We start from the raw sequence: 6383 nt of genomic DNA on the forward strand, positions 1-6383 counted from the left end.
CTATCCCCAGATTGTACTGCATGTACAGACAACTGGGTAATATTGTTAACGACCTGCGGGAGTGCGCATCGTTAACGATATAGTGCGTACACACTAGACGATTAAACAAAATTGTCGTAAAGTTGTGTCGTTATCGGCAATATCGTTTAAAAAATCGTCTAGTGTGTACGTACCTTAGATGTTAATTGAATGTATTGGGAGGTAGAGTGGGAACTGGGTGGCATGCCAGGGGATGGGAAAGAAAAATGTAAAACAACAGGCAAAATAGTGCAAATGAAGCATTACAATACACAGCAAAGCAATGCAAAATATAAAGCTACAGAAAATGCTGGTAAAATAAAAAAAAATTATAAGAAATTAGTGATTGAATAAATAATATTAAATAATTATATAATGTCCATATGTTGCAGGGCCAAAGACACAATATGATTCAGACAGATAGGGGTAGGGGGAGATCGGAAGGGAGTCCAGGGAAATGCAGCACAGTTGCTATAGCAGATCCAGATGAGGGAGTCAGGGTCCAGGTGGAGGTGGGCTAAGAGCCTCTGGAAGCTAGGGTACATGGAAATCCAAGGGTGGGCATCAAAGTCATGGTGGCTGGCAGTGGAGGGGAGTCCAGAGGTGGGCACCAGGAAGCTGGAGGCAGACAGCGCTGTGCAGTAGGTTACAGGTGGAGTGTGGCCAGGTCAGGATGCAGAAGATGTAAGTTAGGCTAAAGCCAGAATCTGCAGTGGCAGAACTGAGCCTGGATCAAGCCCAGGGTGCATACCCCATCGATCCAGTGAATCCGAGTGTAGCACACAGGTGGTCAATCCGGATTCCAAGTGGTTCCAGGGTATCCAGCAGGTTGAAGGGACTTTGGGGGAGATGTACCAAGCCTTGGAGAGAGATTAGTACCAACCAATCAGCTCCTAACCTTCATTCAATAGACTGTATGAAAAATGACAGGAGCTGATTGGTTGGTACTTTATCTCTCTCCAAGGCTTAGCACATATACCTCTAGGTCTGAGCAGCGGGCTCAGCTGTCCGGAACCAGGAGTGGAGAGGAGCTGGCAGACCTCATGTGCCTTTTTTGGGCCAGAAGCAGGAGAGCTGGGGCAGGTCCCAGGAGCGATGCACATTGACATTGATTATGCAGATTTTTTGTGCTTAATCTATTGTCTTGTTTTCGTCTTAATGCCATCAGTTGTTTCACTTTAGCAATATGAAGTGCATTATTTTACACTGAAGAATCAGCCAGTGATTATGCTTTCATAACATCCGCTATAGAAGTAGTCACTGTCTTTCACCCCTTCTGCCTGTAGTATTTGCATGACATTCATAAATTTGATTGTATTATGCTGCAAATATCTTAAAAGGTTTCACATTTGTTGTTGTTTTTTTCAGAATCATAAGGATGCTTCCTTCCAGCGATTGTTATATGGGACCCCCCCCCCCCCCACCCCTCAAAGAAAAATTGCTGCCTGTAAGTATGTTGTAGTTTTTGGGTTGTCTCCCTTTCTCCCCTTAAAGCTCAGAGAAGATGAAGCAATGAACCTGCATCATGCAATGTCTCATGGGTCTGTGTAGTGAAGAATCCCCGTCTGTCATCTATATAATAATGAACAGTGATCTGTCCCGCCTTCCTCCTGCACAATGACAGCGCCCCTCCCACAATTACCACAGCAGCAACGGAGACTGGACGGACCATCAAGAGGTGAGAGGAGGACCGCTGCTCTAGTAAAGGGGGTAAGTATAGTGGGGAGGGGGATGGGGGTGGCATGGCATATGCCAGGTCCATATTACTAGCTTGTAATAATGAGCTTTGCATTAACGTTACTGATTAAATATCTTATATTGTTATTTATTAACAAGTACTAGTTATTATTTATTTTATTAATATTTACTTATTTAGCACCAGAATATTCCTTTGTGCTTTAAAATTGGGAACAAAACAGTAATAAAAGAAGACTGAGGTAATAACGGACAGACAAGGAGGTAAGACGGCCCTGCTCGCAGGCTTAAAATCTATAGGTGTCATTTGGAATTGGTTGTACAATATTTAAATGTGGGGTTTAAATCTACTCACAGTAAAAAAAATAAACTTGCAAACACAACCGAACATTGGGACTGAGGCCCTGATTCAGAGCCGGACGCTTTGACAGAGCGCTCGCTCTGAATCAGGGCCGTCCTTCCTGATTTTAGAGCGGCCTCCTGGCTGCTCGCATAGCTGTGGGTGACCACCCACAGCTATAGCGAGCGGCCAGGAAGATGGTCGCGATGGTCTTGACCATCGCGACCATCAGGCTTGCGACGAGACCCTTGTGGCAGGGTCTCGTTGCCGCAAGCCCTGGAGTGCTTTCGCCTCTAACAGAGCCAAGAGCACTCCCACTGACATCACTTGTGATGTCAGTGGGGCCGGCCCCAGAAGGTAGGTGTTCCCATGGGAACGCCTCCGCCTGGGCAGCCACGCCCCTGGAACGCCCACCAAAGGGGGCGTGCTGTAACCATCGACAGCACGCCCCCTTTGTAGCGAGACCCATAGCGACGGCTTGCCCGTCGCTATTCCGGGTCTCGCGCATGCGCACATCGGAGCTGGCTCCCTCGTGCACATGCGCACTGGGCCAACATCGACCCGCTTGCGAGCGCTCACGAGCGTGTCTGAATTAGGCCCTGAGGCCCTGGTTCTGAGTTGGGAATAAAGCAAGAAAAAGCAAATAACTGTGCACCCAGACAAAGCATGGTGCAATGCAAGGGGTGCACATACATCCATTTTCTTTGCATGCACATCTGTATGGTAACTAATACTGGCTGCTGTTACGTAAAGCCCAGAATTGCTGGACAGCTTAATTATTATACTTTTGGTTAGATTTACAGTTTGGACACCCCCCTCCCCAAATCCAACTATCTGCGCATTTTATATCTGCCCCACCTGCAGTGCAGCATGGATTTACCAAGGTGCACAGTTTCTTGCTCTTCCTTGCTTTGGGTCTCATTCAGAGATGTACACTATGCCGATATTTTGGCAGATGAGCGATTATCGTCCGTCTGCATAAGTCGTACTGTACATGGGTCAAGATACATTACCGTAGTTTCTTGCAGAGAGTATTTATGGGCAGTGCGATTCATAGTCAGGGAGCATTTGGGGGTGGTAACGGGGAGTGTCAGCTAAAATCGCAGGTGTGTCGTGACCGTTTCGGGGGCGTGTCAGACCCTGCATCTGTGATCCTGTACGCAGTAAACATGGCTCCAGCGTCTCAGTACTCACGCCCTTTCTACACGACCATAGAGTTACTCGGGACTGCTAACATCGAATTATCTGTGAGCGATGCTTCATCTTTGTACGCAGATGCTGGGATTTGCTAAGATTCTGGTGGGAGTCACAGTATATCTCCCATACGGGAACACAGCTACGGTGCCATTAGAGCACATCTCTGAATCAGGACCTTCATTCCCAACTCAGAATCGGACCCCGAGCACAGAGCCAGATTACAGACAAGGCGATACAGGCGGGTGCTAGTGCCAGGCGGTCCTAGGGGGACCGCGCCCGCCTGCCGCCGATGCTGTGCTCTGTTGCTATACTGCTGCAACTTTACTGGTGACATTGCCTGCACACAGACACCAGCCAGCAGTAGCTCGGGGGTTTATAACGCTAATCATTATCAGGCATGTGCACATGCCCAGGGGTATACTCCTGTGCAGGAGGGGGTCTCAGGTGCAATGGCCGTGAGCGCGTAAGGGGGGTTTGGGGCGTATTTGCTGCAGCCGCGAGTGGGGGAGAGGTTGGGTGCTGTGGAGCGGGAGACTCGGGTGCCACGACCGTGAACAGGGTAAGGGTGGGTCCATTTACTTCACCCCATAGCTGTACGGTGCAGTGGCCATGTAACACATTGCTGCAGAGAGTCCGGTCTCTTCCCTGGTGGTTGCAGGGTCACAGTGAATACACTACACCACAACAGGTAAGTGGAGCTGGGGGGACTGGGCGGGGTAATGGGTATCGTTGGGGACATTTGTAAGTATAAAATAGTCATTTGTGCGTGGGTTTTATTATGAGGGTGAGTTAAAATGAAGGGGTTAATGCTGTTTGGAGGGCTTAATTTACATGAAGGGGGTTTTTTATTAGACAGAGGGAGGTCACTTATGGTGAATGTGACTGCTACGATAATCCTGAAGGAGTTAATGATTTTTTTTATTTTTTTGAGGGATTTTTAAGAATGAAGGGTTAATATCGTGTGGTAGTCTCAAAACTACTCTGTATTGTGTAAAGGTCATTAATACCTCTTTTCCACCAAAAAGCCAGGTCCGACCTGGGTTTTTGGACATGGTTCCAACCCTGGTCAGACCCAGGTCAGACCCATTTACACTGCACCTTTGATCTGGGTTACTCCCAGGTCATCCCTGTTCACACTGAACTCAGGTCTGCCCTGCTAAACCTGTGAGGTCATAAAAAGTGGGAGGTGAATGCTCCACAACCCCCAATCCGCTCATTTTAGGCATGATCCAGGTCAGATAACCCGGGTTGCACCGTTTACACTGCACCATTACCTGGGTCCAACCCTGGTAGCTACCTGGGTTGGATTGCAGGGTCACTTGACCCAGGTTATTTTTCAGGGACCCTTTTACACTGAGCTGTGACCCGGGTAGACCCAGAAAAAACCCAGGTTTTTGCTCTGGTGTAAAAGGGGTATAACATGCTCTCTGTATTATATGGGAGTCACAGAAATCGTCTCTGCAGCTTGCAGCTGGGTGTGTGTACGGTAACTGGGCGCTTGTACATAGGATTGGTTGGCCATGACTTGCTGACGGAATTGTGAGGTCTTAATTCAAATTAATTCGCCTGAGCGCACAGATGCCATATATGTCCAGCTGTATGCTCTCGTGTTGTACTCAAAATAGCCAAAATGTGAAAACGTTTGGTGGCATTTACACATAAAATGGCGGAAAGATTATATGTATTGTGTCGGTTCTTACAATGACAGTTGCCGTGTGACACTAGTCACACTGGAGCTGGCAGGATAGAATTGGGTGCTTGGTGAGTGCTGCATTAGCAGAAATAGGTTTATTTAGTTGATAAACCAGGGTAGGTGGTTAATGCTTTTATTTCAGACGTCAGACGTAAGTAGTCACCAGCTGTGGACCCACAAGTGCCAAACAGTGTGATTAACAGTCAGAGAGCGTGTTTGTAAGGTAATGGGGAGTGGCAGCATAAAAACGCAGGTGTGTCGCGATGGCTTTCATGGCATGTCACAGCCTGTGTCTGCGATAACGTATGCAGTGAAAATGGCTTTGGTGTACTGAGAACTGTGGCAATTGAGTGATCAGCAACCGATGCTGCGTTTTTCTACGCAGATGCTTGGATTTGCAAAGGTGGACGTCTCAATACAAATCCCAGCAGCTGCAACATTCGCATATTCTTTCGGGTTCGGCACGGGATCCCGCCGGTCATAATCCCAACGCCGGCATCCTGACAGCGCTAGGATACCGACATTTGTCTGTAAGTATCCTAACCCACCCCCTCTCCCTAATCCTCCCTCCCCGGTGCCTGAACCTAACCCCCCCCCCCAATGACTAAACCTAACCTCTCCACACCCTGTCCCGCCATAGCGCCTAACCCCTAATGCTAACTCTATCCCTAACCTGGTACTTACCTTCGGGATGCTGGTGCCAGGGATTCTGACAGGTGTCGGGATTCTGGCACCGGCATTCTAAGCGCCGGCATCCCGACTGTCGGGATATTGACCGCATCCCTATTTTTGCACAGCAACCACGTTCACGGAGGCTGCTGCGGAGGCATTACCGTACAACTCTCAGTCAGGCCCTATATGTCTGTACTAGAATAGCCCGGTTCTGTAAAGCAAAATTAGGGCATGTAAATATTTCATTATGGAATGGGCTAGGCTTTCATGCCTTGTCAAGTGCTAGCTCAGGTACAAAGCTATTTTCCATTCTTTTAACAAAGGTAGGTTTAGATATCTGTGGACAATGCTGTTTTGTGCAGCACATTCATAAATCATAGATCATTTGCCTGAACTGCCTCAGCGATGACTGTAGGATTCTATTATTCTTTTGTGTTTTAGTTCAAACGAGGTTTTTGATGAAAAGAATGCAACAGGTGCGCTATCATCTAGCAGTGCAGAAATGGGCACACAAGAGGTTTTGTAGAAATTCAATATAAACACGTAATTTGTCGTATTACACTGTTTTATTTTATTTCACCAGTAAAATATGTTATAGTGTAGAGAACTCCTTTTGAAAAATGATACCAGTGTGAACATGTTCACCTACAGTATAGCATATTAGGCCTGACTCAGAGATGTACGTTAATCCAGTAATAAAAGTACATTTCCGATGTTGAGGGGTCTGCGCCTCTGCAGAACGGGCACTGCGATCTCCCTCGCAGACCC

The sequence above is a fragment of the Taudactylus pleione genome, unplaced genomic scaffold (genome assembly GCF_031769625.1).
Source record: "Taudactylus pleione unplaced genomic scaffold, aTauple2 ptg000043l, whole genome shotgun sequence".
Lineage (NCBI taxonomy): Eukaryota > Metazoa > Chordata > Amphibia > Anura > Myobatrachidae > Taudactylus > Taudactylus pleione.